Genomic DNA, 11,575 nt, shown 5'->3' on the forward strand with positions numbered 1-11,575 from the left:
ATCCTATAATTAAAGGCTCTTATGTAATGAAGATGACATTTAATCTCATTAAATACTGTCAACTCTCCATCATTCAGGGAAATGGAGAGCTGGGGTATCCTGGAGAACAGGGAGCTCAGTGGGAGCAGATGAGCGATTAAATTAAGCCTGGCTCTTTTCAGATGGATGCTGGCTGGGATTGCTCTCTTGGGTGGAACGTAGCCCCCTTCTGAGCCTGCTCAGGTCTCCCCGCGTTGCCTTCCTGGTACCAGGCTTTAGAAAAACCCTTGCTGGTTCAATATGTTGGGCCCTAGCTGGCTCCTCAGGGGTTGTGCAGCCAGTACCTTGTTGCAAAAGGGCTGTGGAGGTATTACCTCTGGAACCAAACTGACCGTCCATGGGCAAGTTGGTAAATTCCCTTGGAAACATAAGAATCGAGAGGCACGTTGAAGGAAAAAAAAAAAAAAAAAAGAAAAGGAGAAGAAAAAAAAAAAGAGAACAAGCCAGCTGGCTTCCAGCGGGGCTTATCAGTACCCCAGTGCTGCCCGTTGATGGGAGAGGAGTCTACAGAGGAGGCTACAGCCAGCCAGGGTCCAGCAGGGCTCCTCAGCTGAGTTTACCTGGTGTGGTCCCCGCAGTGTAAGCCTGGCCAGACCCAAGTCTCCTCAGCACAGAACTGGCTCCGCGTGCCCGTGTCTCCAGTGTCCATCTGCAACCCTGACAGAGCAGGCAGCGGCTGTGCTTCGCCAAGCCCAGAGCAGAAGGAGGGTTCTCAGCTGGTGCTGTGAAAGGCACCACATCCAATGCTGGTGTCCTCCATCTTCCCGGCCTCATCACCAGGCCCTGTGTCAGCAGCCAGGACAGCAGGCAGGCACCAAGCCCCTGTTCCACTCTGCCCGGTGTTCACACGTGTACCGAAAATGAGTCGCCATCCCCGGAGAGCTCATACGCCAAGTGGAGGAAGTAGCTCATTAGTCCGGTGTGTTCACTCATTCATTTATTCATACATTTTTTTTTCTTCCAGCATTGTTTTTCCGTGACTAACGAGCAATTATTTGAACCCTTTCCTCGTATGAGAATTGTGGCCCTTCAACTCATCCGCTGTTACGATCCACCTGCCTCTCTCACAGGTTTCGTGATTAGTCAGATGAGTTTAGATAGCGAGTTACCCAACCCTTATGAACAACGTGTTTTGAGCTTTGTCTTTTCAGTTCGTTCAGAGCTATATATAAAAATGATGTCTTATAAGTTGCTATGTTGTTTGCAACTATTTGGATAGTGGTTTTGGCAATGCACGGTTAAACAAAGTCAGAGTAAAGCTTTCGAGTAAAATAGAAAATTTCATACTGTTTTTGTTTACAAGTTATTGCTACAGGTGTTGATGGAAAACATCTGCTTACGATCTTTGTTACACAAAAAGACACAAAGTAAGGTTCAGCTACACAATAAAAATCAAGGACAAGTATAAATCTGTTAATATTTATAAATTAAGGAAGAAGTGGAAATAAAAGGAACTTCTTTTTTTTTTTTTTAATAGAATTGTACATACATTATACGAAATACATGATTCAATTGATTCTATGGAATCTAGAGAACCTAGTTCCTAATCTTAATGTAGGTAGTTTTATTTCTGACAGGTGCCTGGCTGTCCATTCTTAACAGACACAGCTTAAAAAAAAATGTACAAACTCACAGTGAGATACCAAGTTTTTCGTGTTAACGCCAATGATTTGTACCGGGAAGGTGTTTATCACCTTTATGTGTGATATGCATTCTAGGTTACACTTGGTGCTTTTGGACCCTGCTTTACCCAAACAGCAATTTTAAAACAGCAGTTATACCTTATCCATGGGAAACAAAAAAATGGATTACTATGACGGGTTACACTGGAAACCCAATTCTTAGACTTATGATTTATGTTGCTGAGAAGGAGAAAAGGAAACAACCCACTGTGAACAACTGGGCCATTGTTCTGACTCCTGAGGCTAAATTAAAAAGTCCGCTATAGTTATTATTTTCATTGGCTAGTTTAATAAAAATACAAGCACCATAAAACTATGGAAAGCATATGGCATACATGAGTTCTATTTTCTCCAGTGATGGTCCCATCCATTTAGGGCTGAAAACTTTAAAATACCTCTCTAATAAATGATCTTGCCTTCTTGTAGGTGCCATTCTGGCAATACTCCTAAGTTTTAATTTATTTTAAGAAGAATAATTTTAAAATAAGGAAATGAGAGATGTGTTTTGAGCCTGAATAATTATTTTAGCCAAATTATGCCCGGGTGGAAATGAACTACAGAACTGGAATTTTTTTCCAGATCATAACGAATGCTGAAACTTGATGTTTTTTGTAGGTTTTTGCAAATTGTCCTAAAATCAAGTTACTTGCATTGCTGTTTGCGTATTGAATTGTATGGTCCTTTCGTAGGTAAGAGCAGGAAAGGCTGAAGCAACTTTGTCCTCTGCAGAGGAGTGGGATGGAGAACTGGGGAAGCAATTATGTTCCATCTTGCCCCTCTTTGGCTCCTGAAGTGGTAACCCTGGACCAGCTCTTTCGGCACCTACCAGCCAACCCAACCTGACCCATCTCGTTTCTCCTGGGTTTGGTGCAGCCCTGTGCAACAGGCTACTGCTTGCTGCTGACTCGGTTCTTTTTGTTGTTGTTGGTCAATAGGGGTGAGATTGCCAAAACTGCAGTCGTTTGGGTTTGTAAAAAATGAGCTTCTCAGCTTTGGGTGCCAACGCTGCTGTTGGAAGAGCTGACTCCGGCTGTCTATCAGGTACGGGAAAGAGAAGAGGCAGGAGAGCAGGAGGTCTAAGCTGGGCAGCTTGGAGGTGGGAGACTTCTTAATTCGAAGATAGACCCAGTGTCACGCATCCCACTGAGATCTGTGACCCAGGACCAGATTAAGACTTGGCATTGCCTCAAAGCAGGGGGGAAAAATAAATAAGAGTGAGCTAATCAAGACCCTGGTTCTGGTGACTGGAGTGAGGATGTGGCATTTGGCAGTGCCTGGCCTCCCGCCACTTGCATGGCCGTGCAGAGGTCTACACACGGCGTCTGCTTCTGATGGGGGCTGGCGACGGGTGTTTGGAGAAAGGCTGGTGAGCATGCAGCAAGTCCATCCCCGTGTGTAGCGGCTCAGGTTCTCTAAAGAGCAGAGTAAGGATCTCCTCGCACTGTGGTTGCCCTCGGACCGTCCTGCTGGGCACCTGCAGCAGGACCTGCATGCCAACAGGACAGCCGCAAGCTGTGACATCTGAATTGAGCTGGGAACTCCCACGGGGCTTCTGGCTCAGCAGGAGCCTGGGCTGGCTTCGTACGCGGGATGGCATCTGAAGGCAGATAAAGAGAAAATGATTGCCTTGACTCATAGGTGCCTACTGTAATTTGAAATGGGAAGTGGAAATAGAACCTGTTTTGATGGCCTGCTCCTGGAAGCTCACCGAACCGGAGACTTTCCAGATGACTCAGAGCAGGACGGCTGTTCACCCAGAACTGCTGTATCAAGGATTTGGCAGGATTATATAACAAGCAGTTGTCCTTCACCACTGGTAATGTGCCTTCTCCGCCAGATTTATGCTCACAATTGACCGGTTTTGAAGAACTGCAGTAAAACAAACTGGCAAGGGCCTGGAGGCATTTTTAGAATGCAGCTGAGCTCCTGCCCGGAAAAGACCTATTATTTGTTTCTGGACATTGTGTTGCAGTTGTTCAGGAAGAGACAATAAAATTTCACTGATAGCCTTATGATGCCACCCATTCCTTTGCAGTGGTTATATTTAAGCTGTGTTTAGCATCATAGAACCATAGAAAGGTTTAGGCTGGAAGGAACCTTAAAGATCATCTAGTTCCAACCCCCTTGCCATGGGCAGGGACACCTCCCACTAGACCAGGCTGCTCAAAGCCCCATCCAGCCTGGCCTTGAACACTTCCAGGGATGGGACATCCACAAGTTCTCTGGGCAACCTGTTCCTGTGCCTCACCACCCTCATAGTGAAAAATTTCTTCCTGATATCTAATCTAAATCTGCTCTCTTTCAGCTTGAAGTCATCGCCCCTCATCCTGTCGCTACATGCCCTTGTATGAAGTCCCTCTCCAGCTTTCTTGCAAGCCCCCATCAGGTACTATGATTCTATGGCGTATCTCGCTCTATTTAGTAAAAGCACTAAAAGTAGTGGTGGAGAATGTGCCTATTTCTTTACAGTTAAAATGGCTAAGGTGCAGAGAGTGAACACTCTGCTTTCTGGGAGTCGGAGCATAGCTGGCTTCTTTCATGTGCTTGAATTTTGCTATAGTTCTTTCAGTTCCCCTCCTGGAAAAGTTTGTCCTGGATTGAACACCATTGAAAATTGTCAAGTGTTTGTAGCTGGCGGTTAAGAAGATTCTTTATATCCTCAAAATCAGTGTTTGCATTCTCCCAGTTCAGAAAAAAACAAAACAAAACAAAACACCAGAAGACAGAAATGCTCCATTTTGTTAATGTCTGATGTGTTGTTTTGTATCACCTTTTGGAGAAGACAATTGATCATGGCAGGGAGTTCCAAGCGTATTTTCAGTCCTAGGAGCTGTGTTTGAGACCCTAGCTGGGCAACGCATGTATTCCCTGATGTTCGTGTAACAATAGACGAAGTGACCGCGATGATTTTATTAAAACTGTAAGTGCCTCACCAGGAGGTTTTGTTGGTTCACCCATGATCACTAGAAGGAATGAGAGAATTTGCTTCTTTCCTTCTTGTTTGCAATGGTTTAGAGTAGAGCATTCTTACCCTGACTTACTGTAGAGAGCCAGTTTTGCCATGCATGAAGCTGGTAGCTGAACCTGATTTAAACACGTGTCTGCCTTTATTCATGAGGCTGATCATATCCAGCTCCGTTTCCATCATGTCAAATATGAATGGTCCCTTAATAGGAATATCATTGTGTCAGGAGTAATCTGGGCAAGTCACTGAGGCATAACACAGACAGGCCCAGGATTCAGGACAGATGGAGAGGTCAGTATTTCCACCGCTTGTACAAGTGCCAAAACTACAAGTATAGATTAGTTTAGATCCGCAGCAACGTTGGTATCCAGAGATATCCCACAAACATATTTCTAAGACCCTACGAACATAATTTGGACCTTACGCTGGCGTTACAGGGTTATAACCCTTTTGCTTTCAATAGAGTTATTCCACATTTATCTGGAATCCGAGTTATTTTAAGAAGCATTGTGTGTTTGCAAAATAGTTTGAATACCTCAGGTTTGTTTCTGGTAAGCTTTCACTCTTGCTACCAGTGCCTTGCGTAGGATTTTATGAGAGAAACTACATTTGTTTTAACAGTTAAGTTTTTATAGCTGGAAGCAATTTTCTTTAGTGTAACATTTCAGAAGCCCTTTATGGCTAGCGATATTTCACTGAATGCCTGAAGATCGAGACCTACTGCATGACTTTATCATGTATAAAGCTTATTATCTGCCATAATTTGGTGCATAGCAGGCTTATTTATTTAAAAGGTCACACAATCATATTTCACCACTGGTAATGGCATTTTTATCCATTTAATAGGTTTATCCTAAAGCATATTTATTCCTAATGCATTTTATTCTGAACCAGTTAATAACTTTAACTCTTCAGGTTCTCAGCAGAATAGAGAAGCCAGCATTTTGGAACAAGAATTTGACTACTTGGACCTAGTACAGGAGGACACGAGGTCTGATACAGTGTTCCATGCATCGTCTCCTGATACAACCCAGCACCTTGAAGCATTAGGCCTTAAATCGCCTTTTGACCTCCAAGTTAGCCAGGGTGAGACAACGACTGGGGAAAAAACCACTGCGCTATATGGAGCTGCTGAAAGTCTGAAGCTGTCCTGGCCCTTAAACTGCCAGCTGTCCTTTGGGTTGTTACAGGTCATAATTCTTGGGGACAAAAATATGTTTTGGTTTCCTCCCCAGAGAAATTTTACTGATTTGAATATAGTTGCCTTTGTTTTGCCTGGATGTAAAAAGGCAGTCCTCTCTCTTGGGGCCAATGCACAGGGACCAATGGCACCTGTAATGAAAGGCTGTTTGTTTTCTACAATCTTGGGTTATTTAGGGCCCAGATGTGGGTGGCATTTACCTCTGTTCATGACTGGGCTTTGTTTTCTTTGGGTTTTTCCTTGTAAAATACGCCAGTAATTACATAAGCTTGTGCTGCTCCAGAGGAGAAAAGCAAGGGCGATATGCAAAACCTTGCAGGAGCTGTGGGTGGCATTTCTGACTTTGTGTCCCCTCCATACAACCTGCAGAGTTTTCCCAAGATGAGGAGAAGGCATCATTTGCGTCTCTGCTCTGCCCAGGACTCATCTCCAAGGATTAACATAGTTTACAAAGAGAAAAGGCACACTGGATTTATGTTTTGGTGGCCTGGAGGGTTCAGAAGGGGAATGGTGGAGCTGAGCTACGTGACTTCTGAAGCGGTTTTGATCCGGTGACAGCAGTGCCGCCACACTGGGGATGTCCTGGCCAGCACCTTGCCAGTGTCACGCAATGCCAACACGATCACTGGCAGCCTGCAGCTTAGGCAACTTCCTAGTGACCATCAGTGCTTTGAAATAAGATGCTCTGCAGGACCCTGTGATACAAGAGGGTTTGGGAAAGGCAGAAGAAAAACCAGTCTTAGAAGGACATTTATTACAAAAGACATCAGAGGGAGAAATGCAGTTGCCCCTGGAGAGGTTTGGGTGGTGGGGAGAAGGGACTGGCAACTCTTATGGCTCCTCTAAGTGAAAGGTGACAGTTGTCTGCTGACTGTGCGCCTTCCATACAGCCCCGTTGATGTTGTCCATGGGACAGTACAATGTGTCATTAGAAATCACCTGTAGTTAAGTCGCATAAGTCCCAGTATTTCAGTGAAAGTAAAGGGTAGCTCTTTGTGCATCCTTTGTACAATCCGTTCTGCTTCTCTCCCCCAAATCACGATTGGCCCAATCAAGCAACAAATATTCCTGTCTTTGTTTCATTAGCTGATGATTTTATTTCTGGATAAATAGACGATGTATTAGCAGGTGGAAAAGGCAATGGGTAATGGGTACAAGTTACTCCAGAGGCCATTCCAATTGGGCGCAAGAGGAAAATTTTTCACAAAGAGAACAATCAGGTGTTGGAATAATCTCCCCAGGGAAGCGGTGGATTCCCCATTATTGGACATTTTGCTGCTGGGCCATCTTGTCTAAACTGTGCTTTTGCCAAGAAAGGTTGGACCAGATGATCCTTGAGGTCCCTTCCAACTGACATTCTATGATTCTATGGTTCAGATTAAGTAACTTATAGCACGAAAAGGAAAAGGTGAGTGGTGACATTACAGCCACATAATATAGGGTTAATTAATGCAAAATTAATGCTTTGTCTTTCTGGACTAAAGGTCCAAGTCCTCGCCTTCCATTAAAATCTGCAGGGGCAACTAGCTGAGGCTAGTTGCAAGATGTCACTATTGCATGAGGTTATGTCCCATCATTTTGACCAGCCTAGAAGGCCACGTGTATTATCAATTTATGTGAATAAAAAGCACACCTGCAATAACACTAGCTAAGAGAAAAAAGCAGAAGTGTTACGTGCTTCAGGCCATAAACTGACTGCTAAAGAGCTGAATCAGGAAGAAAGTTACCCTATGGGCAAGTTAGTATGTAACTGTCTATTATGAGCTTTTATATCTTCCTCCGAGGCTCTGATACTTGGCACCGAGAGACAGGATGTGAGCGGGTGGGAACAATTTGTGAGCCAGTTCCTCTGTTTCGGTTATACTTAGCTCCCTGACTACACTGCTCCCGGTACCGAAGCTAGTTGCATTCGTGTCATGTAGGCATGCCCTTAATGGGTAGGCTTTAAATGATTCTATATTTAGCTTTTGCTTCTTCCTAAAGCGTTCTGCACACATTTCAGCCTATGAAGGGATGTGATGACAAGCTAAAGACCTCTGGGACCTCCTTATCCGGATTTCTCTTCAGCAGAGAGAAAAAAATGTGCAACAATCTGAAGAGTTAGATACACATGCGAAACAGAAATGGAGAATAAGTAGGGCAAGGGGTCAGAAAACGCTGTGTAGGGCTTGACCCAAGTCGACTCTAATCGATAGAAAAATTTCCACTGGCTTCCAGAGGCTGAGATTAGTTAGGCGAGTTATTGCTATTTATATCATTTAATGTAGGAAAGAAGTCACAGTTATAGCTATCATTATAATGACTTTTAGAGGGAAATATTTAAGCTACTAACTGAAGATAGCAAGTAAATCTTTGCTTTAAAGGAGCTGGAAAGGCAAGGATGGCTTTGGTATCAGTTGCCTCGCCTACAAGAAGTGTACTTGTATGAACTAGTTCCCCTTGCAGCTGTGGAGCACAAATTATTCAGGACAGACAGATTACCAGAGGTTTCAGAAGGGTCTCATCAAACAGACGGACCGGACAGAAAAATAGTGGCAAAGTATTTTATATGGGGGAAAATAACTTTCATTATATGTAAACCATCGGAAGCTGTAAATGACCAGGGAAGAGAACTCGGACTCACTGTAGATCTGTGCAAATGTCAGCGTTGTTCTGAGCATCAGTCAAAAAGACAAATAAGAGGTTAGGAATTTTTTCCTGAGGTAATAAGGAACAAAGAAACAGAAAACATCAGGAGCTGTTGGGGCATGAAAAGATGCTGCTCCTTGGCACTCTTCGTGTAAACAATTTTTTACTATTTGCAAAATATATATTTGGGGAACAAATTAATATTACTGTAAATGTGCCAGGCACTGAAGAAATCCAACTCATCCAAAAGCAGACAAATGCCTGCTGATGGAAACTCCTACGTTCCTGGCTGGTGTGTGGATGTTTACTGGGATTAGTTGGGCCTCTCCACAGGGACAGAAATGTGCGGGCATTCTGTCCCGACCCGAGCAACCACCAGCATTTCAGGCCTGAGGAAAAGGAGTCATCAGCCTCCACATACCTCCGGTGAGGTGGCCAAAGTGCATCCTGTCCCACCATCCAGCTATCAACTGCACTTAACAGTTAAGTCAGCATTAGTTGCTGCAACACTGTTGTGCCGTCTCCCAGACAGAGGTAGGAGAGTCCATAGCACAGGTGGGAGTCGCTCCGCAACCTCTGGAATTTAAACATGCAGTTTTAGCTGCTACACAAGTGTGGGGTGGGGGGCAAGAGGAAGAAATGTTTGTGTTCCTCCCCAGGGGTGGGAAGGGGGTTGTAGAAGCTTTCTGTCCCACCTTCTGTGCTTCTCTCCCTCCTCTGCCCTTCACGTGCCAATATCTCACTTCACTCTCCTGCCAGAACCACAAGACATCTGCAGAGAGCAGCACCCTTAGCAAACGGAGGCTGAAGGATTCAGAGGACTGACCAAACACAAGGACTCTCAATCTTCAGGTGGTCATCCTACTGCCCACCTGGCCTTCGGGTTGGAGAGGTGCCACACCACTGTGGATGCCAGCAGTAGACTGCCTCTCCATAATGCCAGGATTTGTTTTGCCCTTTGTGGAGGGGCGAACAACATGGAGGGAATCATGTCTCCTTGTGAGGATCAGGGAATATCCACGGAGCATCAGATCTTGAAGGGAAGTGGCACCTCAGCAAGTAATACTAGAGCTTTAGGGAACAAGCTAGGGTCAAAGAGAAGCCCCTCAAGAAGAGGCCCAGGCATCACGACTTGATCAGCACCCAGAGCCACAGGTGTTTGTTTATGTGAGGTTTGGAAGAGGTAGGTGGAAAGAGGGTCCAAGAAAAATTTGGCTCCCATATTGCAACCCATTGGCAGAGTGTTGTCTTCTCCCAGGTTACAGGGCAGAATAAAAACCTTGTTGCTCTCTAAAACAGTTTTCTCCTCCAAACACTGAAGCGCCTCTCATGGACTACTGTGGTAGTCCACACCTTTGGGCTGACCAGCAGACCTATATCATAGCAGTGGAGAGGGCCATTTATGAGACCTTCTCCATTAGGAACTCCAGGATGGGAGTTACACTGGTTGCACCATCCCGTGGCTATCCACAGCCAGCTCTACCTGCTGGACCTTCTCAGAAAAACACAGCTTTTGGCTTCCTCTGGTGTTGTGGACAAGGACGATGCTGGAGTGGAAGGCTGGGTGGTGGGCCTATTACTTGCTTTTGCCATACTCTGTCCGTAAGAGAACTGCTCAGCTCCTGCAACCCGTGTGTGTGTGGAGCCACCTCAGGGAAGGAACCAGAGAGGATGTATTATGGGAGCACAGGGAGCAGTCCAAGGTCATTAAGGAAGGGGCTGGTCTAAGATACGAGAGAGAAGCAAAATAAAGACATTCTTGAAGATGGGCGGGGGGTGGCTCCAGGACTGTAAAGTGCAGTGCCAGAGGCAAGAGCAGGCTGAAACTGCTATAATGATCCCCGGGAGTCTCAAAAGCAGATGATATTAGAGGCTGGAATCCCTTTGGGAGGGACAAAGTCCTATCCTGGTGGTAAATGGGAGAGATCAAGATTGGGAGCAATAGCGTGACAGCCTCTCCCTACAGTGTTCTACGAAGCTATGTATGTTGCCTTTCCCATTTGTCCCGCCAGGCAGGAGCAGCAGCATTTGTCCTTGCCCACAAAGGAAGTGGAGGAGCAGTCCTTCCCTTTACTGGCCACTCTCAGGAATGGAGTCCATGGACCTGAAAAACCTGGAGCCTCCCTTGAGCACCACAGACTGCTTGCAGGCCAGATGGGACCTTTGGTCTGAGTGCCAGTGCTTGCATACTCATCTCTGAGTGCTTCCACCACCACCTGCAAATTGAAGTCTCCTGCCTTATCCAACACCAAGAGTTCGAGTTCTGTAGTTTTTTCATTAGTCTCAGGGAACATCTAGGGTTGGTAACCCATTGGTTAGTAAATATTACACAAGCATCTGCTTTGCTAAAACCCAAAAATAACAAAAAAATTCCCAGAGACACAGAATGCATGGGCAGAGAAGACTTGTTCTGCTGTTTCTGGTGTTCAACTTGGTTTCCTAAGATATTTGATTTATACGCTATCTTCTCCTTTGAGTTTGTTGGCCAATTTCAGCCTTTGGGAGGTTTAACGTAGCAAGGTTGGGCTAATCTCAAGTACATCAAATTTGTTCCTGGTCTGTGAAGAGCAGCAGACAGGCAGAGGAGTGAGACAAAGACCCATCCAGGTGCCCTTACCATAGGAAGGGACATCATGTCCCATAGCTGGCTGTGCCCAGGGCAGGCAGCACAGCTTGATGGCCAGCCGAGCAGGCTGGGGCTGTGCGAGAGAGACAGAGGGTAACGTGGCAGGGCTTAGGAAACGTAGTTTGGAGTTGGTATGAGGAGGACACCTGTGAATATGAGGAGGAAATTGGGAATATGAGGACAAGAAGCCTTTGCTGTCAGAAATCAGGGCTGGGGGATGGAGGGCCCGGAGATGGCGGTGGGTTCTGTGTATGGACCGAGAGGAAAGCTGGATGCCTCCCGGCCGCTGGGCCACAGGCGGAAAAAACGTGAAAACTCACCCGTTTACCTTATTCGAGAAGTGAGGAAGCTCGCCCAAACTGACCTGTTTACCTCATTTGAGAGGAAACTCACCCAAATTAGGAGGCGGCAAACTACATTTAGCTGCGTTTAAC

The sequence above is a fragment of the Larus michahellis genome, chromosome 2, assembly GCF_964199755.1.
Source record: "Larus michahellis chromosome 2, bLarMic1.1, whole genome shotgun sequence".
Classification (NCBI taxonomy): domain Eukaryota; kingdom Metazoa; phylum Chordata; class Aves; order Charadriiformes; family Laridae; genus Larus; species Larus michahellis.